This window comes from Homalodisca vitripennis, unplaced genomic scaffold (assembly GCF_021130785.1).
Source record: "Homalodisca vitripennis isolate AUS2020 unplaced genomic scaffold, UT_GWSS_2.1 ScUCBcl_419;HRSCAF=2370, whole genome shotgun sequence".
Classification (NCBI taxonomy): domain Eukaryota; kingdom Metazoa; phylum Arthropoda; class Insecta; order Hemiptera; family Cicadellidae; genus Homalodisca; species Homalodisca vitripennis.
In genome coordinates this window covers 231,235-236,734 of record NW_025776581.1, presented here as the reverse complement: position 1 = coordinate 236,734, position 5,500 = coordinate 231,235, and the positions used below count along the sequence as shown (strand labels likewise).

General features: G+C 37.4%; 1 pseudogene; it reads left to right on the top strand.

Annotated features, from left to right (window-relative positions):
* Positions 1-1,450: 1,450 nt before the first annotated feature.
* On the top strand, positions 1,451-1,948 carry LOC124370723 (annotated as a pseudogene).
* Positions 1,949-5,500: the final 3,552 nt, after the last annotated feature.

Here is a 5,500-nt window from a genome sequence, read left to right as displayed (position 1 = left end):
AAGGCTCCAGATTTCTGAAGTCAAGTCTGCGATAGAATCAGATTTTAGATGCTACACTTAAGTGGTAGGTGAACCGAAGCTAAACTCATATTCACATCGATCAAGACTTTCCATTACAGACACGTTATGTGAAGACTACAAGTTCATAAAACAGAATATGGCTAGTAATAATAAGTTTACTATGTTTATATACGGATGAATATTTTTTATTCTGAAATGTAACTCTAAAGTTGTCTAAATAACGAATGTAAAAAAAAAATTATGGTTGCCTGTAAAGTCGGCTTTACGGGCGAAGATTTTACGTGACGACGTCTTTTTCTCGGTAGAATATTTATTGATATGAATATTATTAAATTGCACAATAGGAACAAGGAATTGAATGAAAATAAGAACTGCACAAATTTTAACTATAGAAATATATTTTGTTTACTAAAACATTGTACATAATTTGAAATTAATTAAAATTTGTTATTGTAAATGGTAAAGTTGAATAAAACATTTACTAAAATTGGAATTTGAAATTCTTGCTAAACACAGTTAAATTCTAACTCCGCGCGTGGTGATTGGTCGGTTTAGTTCGTTTGTTTGGTCGCACTGTTATGACAGGTTAGAGGTTATAATTTGTTATTTTAAATGTTTGACTAGCAATACGCGCTGTTTCTTCTCAATCGACTGAATTACGATTGATTGCAGAGTGATTTAAACTAATAATTTACTTAACACTATCAACATTTGTCAATAGTATGAAATAACCTATAAACTCAGTTTCTCAACTTTTGTGTCAATCTTACAATTAATCAATCAATCATAGTTTACGATAATGAAATATCAGTGTACAATTATTTACCTTTATTGTTGTACATTTGTCAATAGTATGACATAACCTATAAACTCAGTTTCTCAACTTTTGTATCAATCTAACAATTAATCAATCAATCATAGTTCACGATAATGAAATATCAGTGTACAATTATTTACCTTTATTGTTGTAGTTGTTGTAAATGACGAATCTAAGCACTCCACATTTTCACGAATAAACATAGTTATCTGCTTTATCCCGTGCGGCGGACCCACAGTTATCTGCTTTATCCCGTGCGGATCCCGTGCGGCGGACCCACTGGACGGGCATCGTAACGTTACCGGGCGTTAAGCAGGGTCCACACTATGCCGGGGTAGGCCGGGCGGGCTGACCCGGGCGGCCTAAGCCGCGTTGATGTAGACGCCCCGGGCGGCTTTGCCGGGTTAGAAAATGCCGGCCCGGGCCGTGCCGATCCCAACCCGCATAAAGTAGGTACAGATCAAAGGAAGCCGAGCCGAGCCGAACAAAAAGATAGAGTGGGGACGTGCCGAGCGGCTTCAGTTACAATTAAACCTCCGACCGAACTAGACGAATTATTTTATTTTCGACTCAGTTTGTTTAAGTAGGATTTTTTATTGTTCATTTTAAGTGATGGAGTGGAATGACGAACAAGTTTTAGTGTTAATAGACTTATATAGAGAACGTCGTCTTCTATGGGATAGTTCAGATTCCCAACATAAATTAAAAAACCAAAGACACGACAGTCTCACAGAGATTGCTGTGTCTTTTGGAGTGGATAAAAATGAAATAGAGCGCAAATGGAAAAATTTAACCAGCCATTTTTGGAGGGAAAAAAGAAAGAAGCTGAAACGAAAAAAACAGGGGGTGGCGCTGATGAGCCGTACGTTAGTAAATGGTTCGCTTACCAACCGATGAATTTTTTGGGCGATAAAAATAAACCGAGGAATACTCAGGATAGCACACAAAGAAAAGAAGAGGTAAGTTTGTAATTTCTATTTATTTAATTTTTTTAACAACTATGCTAAAAACTAAGTTCACTTTCCAACATAATATGTTTTAATGGTTGTGTTGGAATGTCACTTCACCCTGTGGAGAAATAAAAAAATCGGCAAATTCATCTCTTACTGATTGAGCCAAAGTTGTGCTTCTTCTGGGGACTCCAGAAAGGGAACGTAAAGATGAAGAAGCATCACGCCTCCATAATCCTAACGTAACTTCCCCATCTTCCGTAGATTCGCTATCGGACATTCCTCTAGGGTTATAAACTGATTTTGAGGAGGTTTTGCGTAAAAAATTATGTAGGTAAACAGCAACCAGAGTAACTTTCGTTGCAGCTTCAGCTTCAGGTTGTAATGCCATTGGAGATCGGAATACACGAAAGCAAGCAGACAGCACTCCAAAGGCATTCTCAGAAACTCTTCGAGCCCTGCTGAGTCTATAACCAAATATCCTTTTCTTAGATCCTTTGTCATGTATTCCAGAGTACGGTTTCATAATATTTGGTGAAAGAGGGAACGCGTCGTCTGCAACTAACTCAAATGGGGTTAGGGTTGTCCTTCCTGGCAATGCCCGTGGGGGAGATAAATGTAGAGAGTTTTCTTCTAGAGCTTTCTTGAAAAATGTATTATTGAAAACGCCTCCATCGGAGATTCTCCCTTGACAACCCACATTTACATATATAAAATTGTAATTGGCGTCCACCACAGCCATCAAAACTATGCTAAAAAATCTCTTGTAGTTAAAAAACTCAGAGCCTGAATGAAAAGGTGCTACTAAAGCGATATGTTTGCCGTCGATAGCACCGATGCAGTTTGGAAAGTTCCACTTTTCCTCAAATACCTGGGCGATTTCATTCCACTCAGCTTCACTCTGAGGCATCTGAAAAATGAAAGTAAAAGAAAAATTAGTCATATTTTTTAGCGAATTTTTTCTTTGTATATTTATTTATTAGTGCACCTCAAAAAACCTCAAAAAATAGAAAATAAGTCTATTAGTGCTTGTGAATAGTTTAATGCCCATCAAATGCAAATCATTAAGAAATATCCAGCAATAACAAAAAATGGAGTTGTCCCACTTTCAAAATCAACGGCTCAAATTATGCACTAAAAGAAATGCACTTTTTCCGACAGCTAGCTGCCGGTATGCCTTTTTTTAGTATTTATTTTAGTATTTATATTTTCAGGAAGATGGACCACAAGACAGTCAAGAAGAAGGCATTAACGATGACAGCCAAGTTGTTCATCCCCAAAATTCTGAAGACAAACAAGCATCAACGCTTTCCCCTTCAGAGGTTGCCGGAACCAAAAAACCATTCAAATCTCCAAAGGCACCAAAAAGCAAATCTGCAAGACGTCGATTAGTGGATAGTCCCGGTTCTTCCAATGCACTGGATGAGGCTCTGAACGTCATGAGATCTCTTCAATCAAAAAGAGCGAACATCGATGATGAATATTCATTGTACGGTGAACAGATAGCAATTAAACTGAGAAAGCTTCGTTCGCCCCGAACCAGGTTAGTTGTGCAGAATAAGTTCAACCAATTATTATTTGAAGCTGAAATGGGATATCTTGAACATCAGCATGGGTACAATGTGCCACAAGTTAATACACGGCAAAGCTCTGGACCGGCCAATCCAATGGTGCCTTCATTCCCCCAGACGCCCACTCAAACGCAACCACCATTCTTCACTGACAACATGACCAATTCAACATCTCAATGGTTTTCGACGTCTTGATATTCCTCATTACCGTCGTCAATTTCATCGTATTCGCAATCGGCATCCCCGGCATCCACTAATTCAGAACTGTCCAATATGGACCCCTTCCCTCAATAGTTTTTAACTTTTGTACTAAATTATTTTTAATTATGTCAATAAAAGTACTGTTTTAAATTAATTTTGTTCAATTTTCCTTACCTTAATGTAGTCTTGAAGGGCCTCTACAATGGCGTCACAAACTTCAGGTACGATTTTAGAGATACATTGTTTGGAGATCTTCAAAACATACATTAGTGAGTGGTACGAATCACCAGTCGCAATGAAGCGCAGAGTGACAGCTAATCGTTCGCTTGCTGGAATAGCATCTCTATAAGAGGTATTCTTTTTTTATATTTTGGGTCCAACCTTGTTGAGTAGCATTTGAAAGTCCGATCGCTGCATTCGGAAAAAGTTGGTGAAACCAACGTCATTTCGGTATTCCAAATTCAACGGGTCTTCTTCATCCAACATTAAATCTTTCATTAATTCGCTAGCCCTGTACAGCTGCCGTCCTCTCCTAAGGCTCGGGCGATTCCAAAATCTTCTTTGACGTCTTTTTGGGCCCTGATTTAAAGCGAGTATCACCACAGCCATGGCTGACATAGCGACGTCATAGTCGGTAATCATTTTGAAAACACTAAAAACACTTTAAGGACACTTTAAAAAAAAAGCTTCTAAAAAGTACTCTTCAACGAAGTCACCAGTTTGGGTGTTGAAACTATGTAGGTAGAAATAACCCGGTCGGTTTCGTTTTCGGTGTAGAACGTACCCGCCCGGCTTAGCCCACCCGGGTCAGCCCGCCCGGCCTACCCCGGCATAGTGTGGACCCTGCTTTACACTTTTTCATGAGTGACTCCGAGCCGCAACCTAATTTAAGACGTTGTCACGTCAATAAAATTCTAAATAATTTTATCTTAAAAAGATTATTGTTAATGAAAATACTATACCCGATATGTTTACAGTTATTTTGCAAATATGAGAAAGTCCTCTTTGAAAGGCGTTTTTGAGCCTGTAAGATATGTCTGAGAAAAGAATAAAGATTTGCAACTTTGAATGTGATTAAGAAAGTTAGAAAGTGAATGTTTCAAAATGAACATAGATTTGTCAAGCATGAAAGAGTGACTTTACAGCAAAACACGTCAAACTGCTGTTCAAGTTTTCCGTCTAAATTATGTAAAGTGCTGCTCGCTATTTGTTTCGAATGTAAATAGGCAATTAGAATTAGTACAGGGTATTGTATATTAATATTATTAATACAAATTTTATACTTTTAAGAATTTTAGAGCTGCGTCTTATTAACTTCAAAGGGCGCATGTACGTATGTTAGTGCATACATGTTCTTTAAAAGTAAAACAAGATTATACTGAATCCGCTTTAAAACAATCTTACAAATCTTACAAAACATCACAAATTTAGGCCAAATTTGACCATTAAAATGTAATACATAAATGTATGTAAACTATAAATTGTAAAATATATGCTGTATTTGCTTGACTATTGTAAAAAATAATTGCACATACGTGCGCGGTTTGATAAGTAAGTGACCTTTTGCGTAAAACAACATTTTTCGGTATATTAAATTTTATTTTTACAAATAATTACCTTTTAGCTAGATACATGTAGTCCATCTTTTTTCCAAAATTTTTATTCGTTCTAAATAATAGATTTTCTCAAGGCTATCAAAATAGACGTTTGTTTTAGTAATGACTTCTTTATTCCACCCAAATCTCCTATCGTACATCCATTTCTTTGGGTTTGAAAACAGGAAATAGTTGCAGGGGGCTAGACCTGAATAATACTATGGTTGGGGTAGCAGTTCGTTGCCCAATTCATGGATTGTTGCCATTGTGACTAGACAAGTGTGCTTACGTGCAGTATTGATGCAACAGCACTTTCTTCTACGATAAATGCGGCCGTGGTTTGCT